The sequence below is a fragment of the Anguilla rostrata genome, chromosome 5 (assembly GCF_018555375.3).
Source record: "Anguilla rostrata isolate EN2019 chromosome 5, ASM1855537v3, whole genome shotgun sequence".
Taxonomy (NCBI): Eukaryota; Metazoa; Chordata; class Actinopteri; order Anguilliformes; family Anguillidae; genus Anguilla; species Anguilla rostrata.
This window is the reverse complement of record NC_057937.1, coordinates 23,355,056-23,371,738: the sequence shown is the minus strand read 5'-3', so window position 1 is coordinate 23,371,738 and position 16,683 is coordinate 23,355,056. Positions and strand designations below refer to the sequence as shown.

The following is a 16,683-nucleotide window of genomic DNA, read 5'->3' as shown; positions in this document are numbered from 1 at the left end:
ATGACACTGTCCCACTCTACCAGACTCCTGTCCGAAACACAGAGGGGTGGACTTTCCATGTTTGAAGGGCTGTCATTTTTAAACAATTATACATTCCAATATAATTTCAGCACAGAAATGCAGTAGAGACATAGGATTATTTATAGAAACATCACTTGAGTGAGTAAACTGCTTTTTCATGGTTTCCAGGAGGATTTACCAAATAGTGTCCCACTATACCTGAGTTCACCCATAATTTTTGAAATTGAGTGTCTTTACTTAGATTACCCTACAAACACATTACGTCACATGTCAAACTCAAGGCCCGCGGGCCACATCCGGCCCGTGAATTAATTATCTTTGGCCCGCATGATAAAATCTATTTACTATTAGAGCTGGCCCGCCGGTATATCGCACGCATAACCATAATACTACAAGTCACACAATGCACTGCCCGTGTGTCGGCACGTCAATCACGGGCCCGCGAGCGTGCGCCTCACTCGTTCATCAGCAGTCTTATGGGGTTACACACCACCTGTGTCAACTTTCAACATCCCTCTCCCCAAAAAATGGCTAAACGAAAGGTGGACTTTGAAAACAGGGGTTTTCAAGACAGGTGGGAGGCAGAGTATATGTTCGCGGATGTAAAGGGCAAAGCTGTGTGTCTTCTGTGTGGAGACAGTGTGGCTGTAATGAAAGAATACAACATAAGACACTATGAAACGAAGCACCACGACAGATACAAGCATCTGGACACAACACAAAGGCTGCAGAAGGTAGAAAAGTTAAAAAGAAGTCTGGTGTCACAGCAGGCTATGTTCACAAAAGCCAAATCACAAAGCGAGGCCAGTTTTATTGTGGCAGCAGAGGTTGCAAAATCAGCACAGCCCTTTACCGAGGGGGAATTTGTCAAAAACTGCATGATTAAACCGACACTTCTGATACTGCCCAGCTGTCAATTTTCATCCGTGGAGTGGACTCAAGCCTGTGCGTAACAGAAGAGTTTTTGGGATTACACTCAATGCATGGCACAACTACGGGGAAAGATCTCTTTGAAGAGGTGTCCAGATGTGTAGATAAAATGGGGCTGCCGTGGGATAAACTTGTGGGACTGACAACAGATGGAGCGCCTGCGATGTGCGGTCAAAAGAGTGGATTGGTGGGGAGGATCCGAGAAAAGATGCGGGAGGAAAACGTCACAAGTGAGCTGACAGCTTATCACTGCATCATACACCAGGAATCGTTGTGTGGCAAAGCCTTGAAAATGGAACATGTGATGAGCGTCATAACACGAGCAGTTAAATTTATCAGAGCCAAAGGTTTAAATCACCGCCAGTTCAAGTCTTTTCTGGAGGAGTTAAGTTCAGAATATGGTGACTTGCCCTATCACACAGAGGTGCGATGGCTAAGCCAGAGAAAGGTGCTGGAAAGATTTTTTGAGTTGCGTGAGGAGATCTGTGAGTTCATGGAAAGCAAAGGGAAAGATGCAACAGAACTCCGAAATAAAAAGTTTCTGTGTGAAGTGGCGTTTCTGTGTGACATCACAAGCCACCTGAATGCGCTCAACCTACAGCTTCAGGGGCGGGGCCATGTCATCACTGACATGTACGCTACAGTGAAGGCTCTTAAAACCAAGCTGCGCCTGTGGGAGACGCAGATGCTGCAGGAAAACTTGAGCCATTTTCCGTGCTGCCAAACAATGAAAGAGCAGGTCGCTGCCACCGTTTTCCCAACTACACAGTTTGCTGAAAAACTCGGCATACTTGGTGCCGACTTCACACGGCGATTTGCCGATTTTGAAGCCCAAAAAAGCAGGTTTGAACTGCTCAGTAATCCATTTGCAGTTGACGTGGAAATCGCACCATCAAACCTCCAAATGGAGCTGATTGAGCTCCAATGTAGTGACACACTGAAGGCAAAATATGAGTCTGTGGGCGCCGCAGAGTTTCCACGTTTCATCCACGACACAATGCCCCAGCTGCGCTCCCAGGCTGCTCAAACGCTCTCTATGTTTGGCAGCACATACTTGTGTGAACAACTGTTCTCTTTGATGAAGATAAACAAAAATTCACACAGGAGTTGTCTTACTGATGAACACCTTCACTCAATCCTGAGGATTTCTTCAGCTCAGAGCCTGACCCCAGACATTGATGAACTTTTATCCAAGATGAGACACCAAGCATCTGGCTCAGACAAGTGAGCATCACAGAGCAGCAAACGGTGCTTTGACGCATTTTCAGTTTTTAATGCAGTTTCATTTTTGCATTTTTTTCTCTTGCTACTACAGAACATTTGATTTGTCTTTGAAGTAAATTACTTTTGGCTGTTGTTTGCCTGTAGAAAATGTTTTCACTTGAAATTACTCTGGAAACTGCAGATAGAGCCATAAGAAATTAATAAAACTGATTTTATTTATTATTAAAATTTTTATTTCATTTATTTCATAATTAATGTTGTTTTATAGGTAATGATCTATAGGCCTTGTTAGTTCCAGGTTCAATATGTGCAATAAGGTCGTTTCAATAAGTTTTCAATAAACATTGAACCCGTCCGGCCCTCGACTTGTAGCAATTTTTTAATTTCGGCCCACTGTGTATTTGAGTTTGACACCCCTGCATTACATAATGCCAACGTTGCACTTTGGTCATAATTTGGTAGATCGCAACATTACCAAAAGGTGACGTTGTGACAACATTGCTCTATGGTCGCAAAATAACCAGTCCTCATGGAGACTGTTCTGCAACGTTGCAGTAACGTTATAGAATTATGTAAATACAATGCAATTTAATAACGCAACAATTACATTATATCACAGTCCTCATCCTTACTTCATTTGAAATGTTACTGGTAGGTTGTCAGAACGTTTGTAAATGACGTACTGGTTTACATTAAAATCTATCTGTCTGTCTGTCTGTCTGTCTGTCTGTCTGTCTGTCTGCGCGTTTACGCTTGGACCGCTAACACGTTATATTCAATCACATGCACATTTCCCTTTCTTTTCTGTAATCTGAAGTATGTAAAGCCCTGAGGTGCGTTCAAGTTCAGCGAACAAGGCAAACGTTTGCAAACTTTTTTCTGTTAGCTTTGTGTTCGCCGCGAACGTTTGCAAACATAAGCGAATGGTCTGAAAAGTTAGTTTGCGGCAAACAAAAATGGACGCTGGACTGAGGGAAATGTTCCCAGATGGGTATTTCAATTGAAGATGCCGTTAAGTGTGATCAGTTTTTTCAATAATGTTATTGCTAACGCTAGCCAATGTTATTATTGTTCGCTAGCTAGCTATTGTTTTTTATAATCAATGATCACAGAAGCGGCTGTGAGTACAAGCGCTCTCGTCGCCATGTTTGTTTATGTTTAATGCAAACAATTTGGAATGTTTGTAAAAAGCCGTTCAAATTGAACTGTTCAAAGAAAACATGTTCGCCACGAACATTCGCCTCTGTTTGCTGAACTTGAACGCACCTCAGATGTTACACATTCCGGTACAGTAGGTGGTAGTATGCATCTATCCGCTTGTTAAGTCTGACATTTTGCCATTTCCGGGTCCAAACGCTCCTTCAGATCCTGAACCTGTGAACCTTTTCATGATCACTTCCTTCTTTAGTGAGGCACCATTGAGGGTTAAAAAGGGGGACGCATTTTCATCCGTATCTTTGTGAACGAGTCCGTTTGTAGTAACCGCTGTTTTTAATACAATTCAATAGTTAGCTAGCTAGCTAGCCGGCATAACAAGCATGCTGTGAGATCATATCATAAAGCTAACTGGCATTCAAACCCGGTTTCAGAGTGTCTTGGAAAAACACAGTGTCTACACTGCTAGACCGCAACATTTAAAAAAGCAAGACAGAGCTAGGGAGATTAATTTGATTGAGTTATGGTTTCATGTAGTTTTCTTAAATAATGTAATGGCAAAAATGACTAAGATTGGTGCTAATTGTATGGTATAAAACAAGAAGGAACTATTTTTTCTTGATAGAATCGTTGGTTTCATAGAATTAACGACCAGAGGGCGTAACAACGGTGAAAATAGTAGAACTACCATTATTTTCCAATAACAGGACAGCCCGTCATGGTTTATTCCTTATATGTAATACAGTGTTAAGAATATATGGTAGCAGGTGTACAGTAATGATAAACTGTAATGTAGACAGGTTGTGCACTAATGTATGCATAATGAGAACTGATAAGGACAGGTAAGAACAGGATGTAAACAGCTACCTAACGTTAGGACCCACTGGCGCCAAACTTTGAAACAACAAACAACAAGGGACACAGCACTGCGGCACGTTGAAAAGACGAGAGCCTCAGCCAACGTAGCAGAGGCTTGGACCCGGAAACAGTACTATCGGAAGGTCGGTACGTCACGGCTTAACAAGCGGATACACGTTGGTTTGCGATCCGCCATTAAATTTACAGAAGAAGAAGAAGAAGAACGTACTCTTGGAAGAAGGTGGCTATGGGTTCACCGCCTATTTTTAAACAGTCTATGTTTCACCTTAGTAAATCTTTTTATGGTTTGATGGCGTTCAAGAGCAGGTGAGTGTTACACTATGCCTTTTTATTTTTAACTGATTTGCAGACCTTTTCAGTTAGTAGTATTTGAAATGTAATGTTGGAGTTCTACTTTCAGCATACATGTTTGTAGTTCTAGATGAATGTTGGTAATGCTTTAAGTTAGCCGGTGAAATGGCGTCTGTTCAGACCTGGCGTCTGTTCTGGGACTAATTTGAGTTAGTGTTCTGTTAGATAACATATTTGCTAGTTTGAGCACCTTGTTCATGTCCTTATGAGATATCAACATGCTGTTTCCTAGTTAAAATGTGCATCATGAAATGTGATGTTAAATTAGTTGTGGTGTGGTGTTCATGGCTGGTTTTCAGTGTTTGGCGAACTTGAGTTTAGCAAGCAAGATACACTTTTCAGCTAGCGTTATTTGCGCCTCTTTTGAAAGCTACGTGGCGCTCTTTTGAAAGCCAAAATTCACCTTGTCCATGTCCTAATGAGATATCAACATGCTGGTTAAAATATGCATCATAAATAAAATAGTTGTGTGGTGTTCCTTTGGTTTTTCGTGTTTGACAAAATGGAGTTAGTAAGCCTTTTCAAGCTAACATTTTTGGCGCCTCTTTTGAAAGGTAACATATGTGACGCTCTTTTGAAAGCCGTAATTCACCTGAACATGTGAACCTATGATTTAAAGCACATACAACTACATAGTTAACATTGAGTGGCATTGGATGCTGAACTATGTGTTGGGTGTGGACCAAGTGTCCTGTCGGAATGGATTGCCCTGCAACAGAATTACAATTTTAGCCTGCTGCGTGTGTTACTCAATTTATTTTTCTTACTTGGTCCAATTTTATATCCTTCCAGCTCCCACACATGGCCTTATGACTGTTGCCCCAGTGAAGAACCCGAGGTCCAGCCTTCTCCACTCAAGACATTCCTGAGACAAGAGTGACTGTATTCCAAGTAGAACAATGCACTGGAGCCTGTGAATTTGGGCAGTGTGATTTGGAACTGTATAGTACATAATATAAGACTCTATTGAGCTCTTCTAACCTTATGGAATAGCTAACATGGAAGGCTTTTTTTTAAATTATGTAATATGTAAAAATGAATAAGTGACATGTCTTTAAGGGTGTTTGAAAGCCCTTAAAAAGTCTTAAATTGTCTGAAATTTATTTTTGTTTATAAAACTGTCTAATACATCATAACAGTTGAATATATCATGGTGTATTTATCTGTGGTTACAATGCGTTTGTATTTGAATGGAAAAGTCCGCAATGTGTTATCACGGGGCTCTCACCCAGCAGTAGTAGTAACCGTGTCCACCATCACACTGTCGGAAAACTGATGCCTTCTGATGTTGTAGCCCAGGCATCAGAAGGGGTCTTTTTGGGCACAGACCAGCAATCCTTTCAGATACTCCTTGGTAACTGCCCAGTGGTGGAAATTCTGGTGGAGGGCGTGGTCGTAACTTGTATCTTGGACACTGGATCTATGGTGACCACCATCACAGAGTTCTTCGAGTGACACTTAGAGCCCTATCTTCAGACGCTTTTGCAGCCATGTGGCTGGTTAACCTTGAAGGGTGCCAACGGGTTTGAAATACCCTACCGGGGCTATGTAGAATTAGAGGTTCGTGTTCTGGTAAGGTCCTCCAAAAGATGGGCATTCTAGTAGTAAAGAATACCCGTGACCCGTCCACTCGAGCACGGAAAGAACTGGTCCCAGGCTTACTTGGAATGAATATAATTAGTAGATGCTACCAAGAGCTGTTTATGCAGCATGGTGAGGCTCTCTTTCACTCCCTGGATGTCCGCTCAGCTGGTAAGAACTGGGGCCAGGCCCTTTCAGAGTGTCAGCACTTCGAATGCACTTTGGGGATGGGCAAGGTGGAGCCTGTCAGAGTCCGGCGCGGCCCAGTGGTCCTGGCCCTCGTGGGGTCCTTGAGGCTTGTTCCAGCGGTCTGCTATCAAGGCTTGGGGTCTACTTTTTCATCCGCCCTACTGGAGCCGGTGCCCCCTGGGAGTAGCCGACTGCCAGCAGACTTGCTTATTCCTTCTGCGTTTCTCTCGGTGCTACATGGGACGGTCAGCGTACCTGTTGTCAACATCAGCAGCCAAGTGGCTATGACCTAAATCTATACTTGGGGAACTTCATATGGCCAACACCCAGCCTTCAGGGTGCCCGGTACAGTTCAACATTCAGAGCAATGACAAAGAGCAGGTGGCCCTGATCCAGTCCATCGGAGTGGAGAGCAGGCAGCCGCTCGATTTTTCCCAACTTTCATGGCAAGCCTTGTCTCCTCCGGAAGAGCATGAAGCTTGGGCCTTGTTGGAGAAGTACAGTGAGACCTTCAGTCAGGGTGAAGGGGACTTGGACTGCACACCGTTAGTACAGCACACCATCCCAGTGTTAGACGACGCTCCCATTTTCCAGTATTACTGTCGGTTACGCCCCTCGCAGTATGAGTTAGTGAAGGCGCATATCCAGGGACTGCTTGAACAAGAAGTTATCAGAGACAGCTGTAGTCCTTACACCGCCCCCATCGTAGTTGTGCAGAAGAAGGATGGTAACATTTGTATGTGCGCGGATTACCGCCAACTCAACATAAAAACACGCAAAGACGCATACCCGTTGCCTCGAATAGAGGAGTCCCTTGATGCACTGGCTGGGGCGAAGTGGTTCAGCATGCTCGATTTAACCAGCGGATATGACCAGGTTCCGATGGCTGAAAAGGACAAGGAGAGGACGGCATTCTGCACTCCCTTTGGGCTTTTTGAGTTTAACCGGATGCCCTTTGGGATGTGCAATGCACCTAGTACATTTCAACGACTCCACGGTTCCATTCCTTGCTCTTATATTTGGACGACATCGTCATGTTTTCCACATCCACCCATCAGCACCTGGAACGTCTGGAGATGGTATTAAGCAGACTTCAACAGCACCGGCTCAAACTCAAGCTTAAATGTATTTTTTTCCAGCCAGTGGTCAAGTACCTTGGCCACGTTATTTCGACCAACGGAGTCGCTACGGACCCAGAGAAGATCTCTGCTGTGTCTGAATGGAGGAGACCAGCGGGCACCATGGAGCTTCTGCCCTCCCTTTGGGCTTTTTGAGTTTAACCGGATGCCCTTTGGGTTGTGCAATGCACCTAGTACATTTCAACGACTCCACGGTTCCATTCCTTGCTCTTATATTTGGACGACATCGTCATGTTTTCCACATCCATCCATCTGCACCTGGAACGTCTGGAGTTTTGGGGTTTGCCTCGTACTACCGCTGCTTCGTCAAGGGGTTCGCTGGGCTGGCAGCCCCGTTGCACAGTTTAGTGGGTAAGTTAAGGGAGCCGGAAGAAACCTGGCCCAAGGGTACCAGGCCCCTTCGAACAACATTGGGATGAGGTTTGTGAGCAGGCATTCCAAAGGCTCAAGGGAAGGCTGGTGAGTGCCTCGGTGCTGGGTTTTGCAGATTTCACTCAACCATTCCGACTTGAGATTGATGCCAGCCGCGCAAGTCTAGGAGCGGTCCTCTCGCAAGACCTGGATGGGCAATGTCGTCCCATTGCTTTCTTCAACCGGGGCCTACGGCCAACAGAGAAGAACATGTCAAATTACAGCAGTATGAAGCTCAAATTCCTGGTACTAAAGTGGGCTGTAACAGAAAAGTTTAGAGAATATCTGATTGGTGCCAAATTCACTGTTTACACCGACAATAACCCTCTCAGCTACTTTCAAACAGCGAAACTGGCGGCTGTAGAGCAGCGGTGGGCCTCCCAGTTGGCCCTGTTTGATTATGAGATCAAGTACCGGCCAGGCACGGCTAATCGGAACGCTGACGCATTATTCCACTTGCCATCTTCACCCCTTCCATCTGTGGCCTTGGCTACCTCGGGCATTACAGTCCCCACCCAAGCGCTGGCATACAATCCCACACCAGGCACCAACGTTGCTCTGGTTTCAGCCGTCAATGCAGTCCCAATCCGTCGCAGGGCCGATTTGCTGATCCTGCAAGCCGCAGATCCGCTGCTCAATGCCTTCGTCCGTTACCGGAAACGAGGAACGCCCCCCCACAAAAGGAGAACTAGCCATGGAATCAGAGGACATCCAGGGTTTGGTGTGAGAGTTGGTCCAACAGTGGTCTCGGATCCAAGCTATTGAGGGTGCAGCTGCAGCTGCTGTACATGCTGAAATTCTCACCAGCCTGCTTAACAATCATGGCCACCAGGGGGTAGAGCAAACCACCGATCTTGTACATTAGAGATGCTACTGGCCAAGGATGAGGCACGACATTAAAAAACGGTGTACAGAATGTGACTGCTGTGCGGTGGCTAAAGTGGTACCGCCCAAAGTCCGAACGTTCATGGGCAGCCTTCTGGCCACCAGGCCACTAGAGATTATTGCAATTGACTTCACACTGCTCGAGAAAGCCAGTAACGGTCAGGAGAATCTACTGGTGGTTACAGACGTGTTCTTAAAGTTTGCATAAGCGTATCCCACGGCAGATCAGAAGGCCAGTACAGTAGTGCAAATCCTCACAGAAAGATGGTTCTACACCTACGGACTAAGGTCACAATTTTGAGGGAGCGCTGTTAAGGCGTTTATGTCAGCTTTATGGGGTCAAGAAGAGCCAAACCACTCCGTATCACCCGGCAGGCAACGGACAATGTGAGCGATTTAACCGGACCCTGCATGATCTCCTGAGAACATTGCCCCTGGACAAGAAAAACAAATAGCCACAACTTCTCCCGCAACTACTGTTCGCATACAACACCACTGTGCACCAATCAACCCATCACTCCCCTTACGAACTCATGTTTGGTCAGTAACCACAGCTGCCAGTGGACTTCTTGTTGGCAACGGCTGACGAAGATCTAGCAGGTGAGAACCTGGAGGATTAGGTTACCAAGTACCAAGAACATCTGGCCGTAGTGTACCTCAGTGCCAAAAACTGACTGGAGGCCGCAGCTGCCTACCGCACCCAGCACCAGACGAGATCTTCTCACCAACAATTCACCGACTTACAGCTAGTCAACGGCTAACCCCACCAGCAGAGTCAATCTGTCGTGTTTCCAGCCCTGCCCTTCCCCCAAGCCAACCAGCTACACCCCCTTCAGCAGAGTCAATCTCTCGGGTTACCAGCCCTGCCCTCTCCCCAAGTCAACGAGTCACATACCCGGGCCCAAGTGGAGCAGTTAGGCGCTCAACCTGCCCTAACGCTGGCCACCACTCCAACCCATTTCATCTACCACAGCCCATTACCAGTAACCCCAGCGATAGAACTCCCGCTGACCCAGTCACAAACTCCCTGCACGCTAGTTTTAGGCCCTGGCAGTAGTGAATATATTTGATTTATGCCAGGCATGTCACCGGGACGGTGACTTTCAAAAGTCCAGGTGTATGTAACAGGTATGCCCTGTCTGCGTAGTGTCTCCTCCCTACCTGACTCGTGCACCGCCCCTAGGAGACGTATTTCCTTTTTTTGAATGAGCCCCGTGCAATCCATTGTGCTCTCGCCTCGCTGGGAGAATTGTTTGCTCATCTCGCTGTGAGAGTTGTTTGCAACGGCGTTTCTTACATCTGCTCTCAATTAAAGCCATCAGTGCAGGGGAAGCCTTCGGAACCCATTACATCCCTGCATAATCACTGCGTGCAGCACAGTGGCCCATTCTCAGTCGGCTGTGGCTATTGGAGAGGGTTCATACGGGTGAAGGCCTGTAGCAGCCAATAATGTAATAACTGCCAATAACGTAATAATTTTTCCGTTCTTAATGTAATAAAAGCCGATAATGTAATAACTGACCAATAATATAATGCATTTTCTGAACCAATAACGTAATAACTTTTTGCATATAATGTAATAAGTTATTACATTATTGGCTGGTTATTACATTATTAGCTGGGTTTTTAAATAAATCATAAAAAATGTAATAACAGGAGCCGATAATGTAATAATATACTTATATCGCTTTAAGTTTTATTTATTGGCTATAAAGTGTCACACTTCTATGACACTTACCCTTGCTTCCTCTTTCAAATATCTGCTCAAAAACCTGACCACACGCACACACACACACACCTACTCTCTCTCTAGGAATTATGACTATTTATTTGTTTGTGGTGGTTGGTTAGACTTATCTCCAGCCCTGCCTTCTACTCCTTAACCATTTGAGTACCAAATGAAGTGTGAGCACATATGTTTGCAAACACAGACAATTACTCTTATGTCATATAATATGAAATCTATACCTCTTTGAAGATGCTTTGTCCACAAATACAAAGACCACCATTTCTTTTCATGAAAAATGTCATCTTTAATTAAATGTATTTGAATAACTTTTTCAAGCAAACTGTTTCAACCACACTATTATAGCTATTCAGCACTCTCTCTCTCTCTATGTATATATACCAAACCTGACTCCTGAAAGGTTACATGAAAATGTATTACCAAATCAGAATCCTTGCACTATTGACATCCCTGGCTATTTGAATACAGTCTTGACAAGCTCAACAAAGAGTCTAAAACCGAAGCAAATGATATCTATAGTTCATTCTTTTTTATTTTTGCCATTTTCTCCAATTTTAGTCGTTATACCAATTCTCTGTGTGTATCACAGTCCTGGTCGATGCGCTATCCTCTGTTGGTCTGGGGAGGGTGTAGACTACCACATGCCTCTGATACATGTAGAGTCGCCAACTGCTTCTTTTCACCTGACAGTGAGGCAGAGGTGGGAGTAAGTCACACTTGTGCAAGTCACAAGCAAGTCTCAAGTCTTAACCTTCAAGTCTCAAGCAAGTCCCATGTCACTGTGTTTAGACTCAAGCAAGTCAAGTCGAGTCACCATGAAAGAAGTGCTTAAAACAAGAGAGAAAGGGACACAATGGCAAGCCATGTCATAAGAAAACTGCACCTGTTCGTGAGTTAGTTAGTTTCTACAACTAGGGATGGGCATGGTTCGAATTTTATCAATACCAATACCACTATTGATACTGCTTATCAATACCAATACTTATCGATACTCTTATCGATACTTCCTAATTTGGTGTGCAAAAGACATGTTTTTAAAAGAATTATCAGTACTACTTTTATATTAGTTTGGGCAAAAAATATTTAACAAAGTAGTTCTGTTGATAAAATGAAACATATTGTTTTCTGAGACAAAACATGATGCTGGGACCAATGGTATAGATACTGTAAATGTAATGTGTATCAAGAGAATGTTTAGTTCTTTAAAAAAAGGGACGGTAAACCATCCTTTATTATTATGATAAAACTGAAAGATGTGTTACCAAAGTTATCTTTGTAGGTCATGTTATATACTATATTTTACAGTTTAGAATTTTGCATTAAGAGGTTGAAAGTTGAGCACAAGGGATAATAGTGCCAGTTTGGTTGAAGAAGTTATTTAAATACACTTGATTAAAGATTATATTTTTCATGGAAAGAAGTGGTGGTCTTTTTTATTTGAGAACACAGCATCTTCAAAGAGGTATAGATTTCATATTATACAACATAAGAGTAATTGTCTGTGTTTGCAAACATGCGTGCTCCCACTTAATTTGGTACTCAAATGGCAAAGGAGTATAAGGCAGGGCTGGAGATAAGTCCAACCATCAAGTTACACAAACAATTAATTCCTAGAGAGAGAGAGTAGGTGTGTGTGTGTTTTCTCAGAGTTAGGACTAAGATTCAGGGGTCAGGATTGGTCTGGTTTTTGAGCAGCTATTTGAAAGAAGCAACAGTAAGGGTAGGCCTAAGTGTTATGGAAGTCTGACACTTGATAATAAATAAAACTTATACATAGTGATACAAGTATATTGTTACATTATCGGCTCCTATTATTACATTTTTTATGATTTTTATTAACCCAGCTAATAATGTAATAATGTAATAAGTTATTAGATTATTGACTGGTTATGTGCAAAAAGTTATTACGTTATTGGTTCAGAAATTTTATTACATTATTGGTCAGTTATTACATTATCGGCTTTTATTACATTAAGAACGGAAAAATTATTACGTTATTGGCTGCTACAAGGCCTTATACCAGGAAGTGTTTTCTAACCAAACGCATTGTCCAGTCACTGTTTTCCCCAGATATAAAGTATGTCCATGTAAAGTAAACAAGACAAAGTTTTAAAAAATGATGCCATGTCATTGTACAGTCAATACTGGGACTAAAAATTGAATAAATATACAACCTTACCATTGGTTTTACGTGTAGAGATGTCCCTTTTGAGACTGAGTGGTTATATATTGTCTTGGACAATCCGTTTGTGAAATATACGTGCATTTGTGACGCCTGGGCACCTTCCAAAATAGCTGTGCATAATACCACACCTGTTGTTTACGGCGTTGTCGCCCTTTTTCGTACAGTTTGGCTTGATTGACAATTCATTTATTCAGTAGGTGAGAGTATAAGCCTTTTAACGATGTATAACATGCCTGATTTTGCTTTTGGAATAGCGTTTTATAGGTCAGCGTAACCGAAACTTTTCTTATCATCGCATTCACTTTGTGGTAGCAGTAAAAGACGCTGCACCTAATGAAACGTTGTCAACGATATTTCGTAATTTCTTGGGAAATAATATTATTATTGAGGACTTCTGGGCATAGCTAAGCCATATATTTGCTGATAGACCTATCTGACATTGTTTTCTGGACCAAAACAGAAGTGCATAGGACTGTATCATTGATGTACTGTCTCTGTCTCTATCTACTGAACACAGAAAATTTCATCATTGCTATGTAAGTATTGCTATGCAAAATATTTTGGTTATATACATAATTTTTTTAATGGAATGTCTTTACTTAGGTTAGTGGTATTATATAATGTGGATATTTCACAGTAATGTAAGCGTTAGTTAGTAGTGTAATCATTTTTGTGTTGCATGCAGCAGTGATGATGTGAGTGTTGTAATATTGCCAAAACGTGGTGAACGATTGAGAATTGTTTTCATATCGTCCCATCCCCGTACAAGAAAACATATGAGAGTACAGAGTAGAGAAATACATACAAGAGTGAATTATTACACATTTAGGTACTGTACAGCACTGACAAACTGAAAAAGAGCAAATTCATTTTAGATTTTTTGCCTAGACAATTGCATTTGTGGCACTTTATTTCTTCCAAAATTGTGAATATAAAGTAATCTAAATAGTACAAATGTCTTGCTTCATTTAAGCTATTATTCAAGTCTCTGTGGTGTTCACATCTGGAGTTATAAAGCTTTAAATAGGGTACCCCCTAAATGGGCAAGGAACAACCTACATAAACGCAATATAAATGGGCCCAACGGTATGGCCGCTGTCAACTGACGAACTTCTCGAACTTTGACAAAGTGCGCCTCTTAGCACAAAATTGCCTACAAGTCATCAATATTTTATACAATCATCATGATATTCAGTAGATATGTTGGGTGAAGGTATATGATCATGAGGACAAAACCATTATAAAATCGCTCCATAGGGGGCGCAACAGTGCCAATGGAGTCCCTATATTTCAGTCATCGTCTTTTTCAATATGGCCTTTATTTCATTAATTAATCTTTGTTTCATTAATGAATTACCACCAAATATTAGGAAAAAACACATGATCGTAACAGGATTATGGTTTGGCTTGAAAAAACCTCATGTAACCATGTTCTTTAGAAAATTTATTGATGAAATGAAATCCCTTGCTTTAAAAGGTTTTCAGTGGTGTTTTAATGGTCCCAAAGTGCTGTCTCGCGCTGCTGTACGAAAACGCTTGCCTTGGTTGCAGCTTTCACTACACAGTAGCAGGAGTTGGTTGGGCTTGATGTACCAAGACAGCTTATATGCTTACGACATGGTATACCACCATACCACCCAAGTCTGGCCTCAGGTGGTATGAGACTGTAATCCATTACCTGGAAGACAATAGGTTAGGGGAGAGGACTAACAAACCAACTCCAAAGCACCAGAAGCCAGAAATGGTGGAAGGTTGGGCTTGGGGCTAGCAGACCCAACCCGTAAAAACCTACATGCTACAGAAAAAAACAAAGTGCGTTCTTATGTGTATAGCTTAATTTGCTACTGTGACAGTGTTGCTCGGGCACATTTCCAAAATATCAAACAGTTCAACGGGAAATATGGTTGCAGTTGGTGTCTTCATCCTGGTCAGAGAGTAGTGAAAGGAAGGGGGCATGTGCAAGTGTATCCTCACTCGGAATACTTAACAGAGAGGTGTCATTCTAACATGATACAATGTGCACAAAATGAAGAGTTGGGTGAAACATATGGTGTAAAAGGTCCAACTCCCTTTATATTAATTCCTTAATTTAACATTGTTTGTGGTTTTGTTGTAGACTCAATGCATTGTATAGATTTAGGAGTGATGAGGCAGCTATCAAATATCTGGTTTGATAGCACCCATCATACGGAGCCGTGGTATAGAGGGAGAAAAATTAAAGAGATAGATAGTAGACTAAAAAACATTCATCCCCCATCAAATATTACAAGACTTCCTAGATTTCTTACTACCAGAGCTTACTGGAAAGCCTCAGAGTAGTGGGCCTTTCTTTTATTTTATGGACCTATAGTTCTACAGTCATTTCTTACTTTTATGTAGTGCTTCGTACACTTTACAGAAAACAGAAATTATACAATTGGAGTTATTTTATGCATCTGAACATCTGAACAAATTTGTGCATAACTTTGAGGTCTTCTATGGTATAATACACGTCATACAACATTCACTTGTTACTTCACATAACTGACACAGTGAGAAACTGGGGACCTTTATGGTGCCATAATGCCTACAGTTTTGAAGCTTCCAATGGTGCCTTGTTGAAACTATTCAAAGGGACACAAGCTGTGCCTTTGCAAATAGTATCTTCATTTCTTCTGCTTCGACAAGTTGAGCGTTTAGCTTCTGGAAAAATGGTAAACGCAGAAGAATATGTGAAGGATTTGTTTAACAACTTTATGGATGGATATTGTTTGAAAAAGTCTGTGAAGAGAGTTGAAGGTTCAGTTCTGTTTGGCAGTGGGTGTTCTAGAACACCAAGTATTTTTGAAAAGGATGCAGTGGAAAGTCATTTGGAATTTCCGGTCATGATGCAGGCTATGTTTTATCATAAGGTTGTTGTTAACGGTCAGTTGTTTCACAGTGTAACCTATACTAGACTGCAAAAGAGGAATAACACAATTGTTGCCATTGCTGATGGAATTGTTGGCCAAATTCAGGCCTTTGTTGCAGTGCAAAACTCCAATAGGAATGAATACACAGCTGTGCTCATAAAGGTAGTTCATCAAAACCTAAGATGGTATTTCCAAGGTGCAGTGCCACTAGGTTATGTCCATCAGTTCTCAATATGAAAAACTGATAGCCGTAGATATCTGTGAACTACATAACAAATTTGCTGTATACACCAACACCAACAACCATTTTATTTTCTTACTACCGAACAATTTTTAACGTGATTAGAAAATACTTTTCTGTTGGTCCTTTTTACACACCAGAGTATACATACAGGAGAGAAGCCATACCACTGCTATCAGTGTGGGAAGCATCTTAAAGCCCCAATCTGTATTTGGTGAAATAGCGCCACCGGTGCCCTCCGCACTAGCTCTGTTTTTCTAACCTTTCGTAAAATAGATACGTATAAGTAGCATCACTGTTGTCATTTGAAAGTGCCTGTTGCACTACTACAAATAGCCAGCCAGTCACAGCAATGACAGATTGGGGCTTTAAATACAATATTTGCATTATCAATATTTTTCTTTTCTTTTTGGATGTGGGGAGAGGGAGGGGAGGGGGGAGGTTGGCACATTCTACCATGTTGGTCTATGGGGAAAAAGTCTGATGTGGTTGTAACTGTCATTGCAATGATACAGTCCTTTTCAGATGTATGGGTATCATCACAATATGCAATTGCTTTTGTACAAGACCTGATATGCAGAGGACAGGAACATCACTAGCATAAATGTATGCACAGAGTAAAGCAGGGGTGCCCATTCCTGCTCCTGGAGAGCTACTCTCCAGGTTTGACTTCCAACCAATGAATTAACCACCTGATTGTAATCACCTCCTAATTATACCAACCCTCTCTGCTCTGAGAGAGTTGCTACTTCAGGGCAAGCAGTAAAACCTGGTGAATAAATCTCCAGGATCGAGTGTGGGCACCCCTGCAGTAAACTGTTTAACCATGCACCACCATAAAAGTTGAGGTTTTA

General features: G+C 42.4%; 1 pseudogene; it reads left to right on the top strand.

Moving 5' to 3' along the window:
- The first annotated feature begins 296 nt into the window (after window positions 1–296).
- Window positions 297–2,218, top strand: LOC135256107 (general transcription factor II-I repeat domain-containing protein 2-like; annotated as a pseudogene).
- The last annotated feature ends 14,465 nt before the right edge of the window (window positions 2,219–16,683 follow it).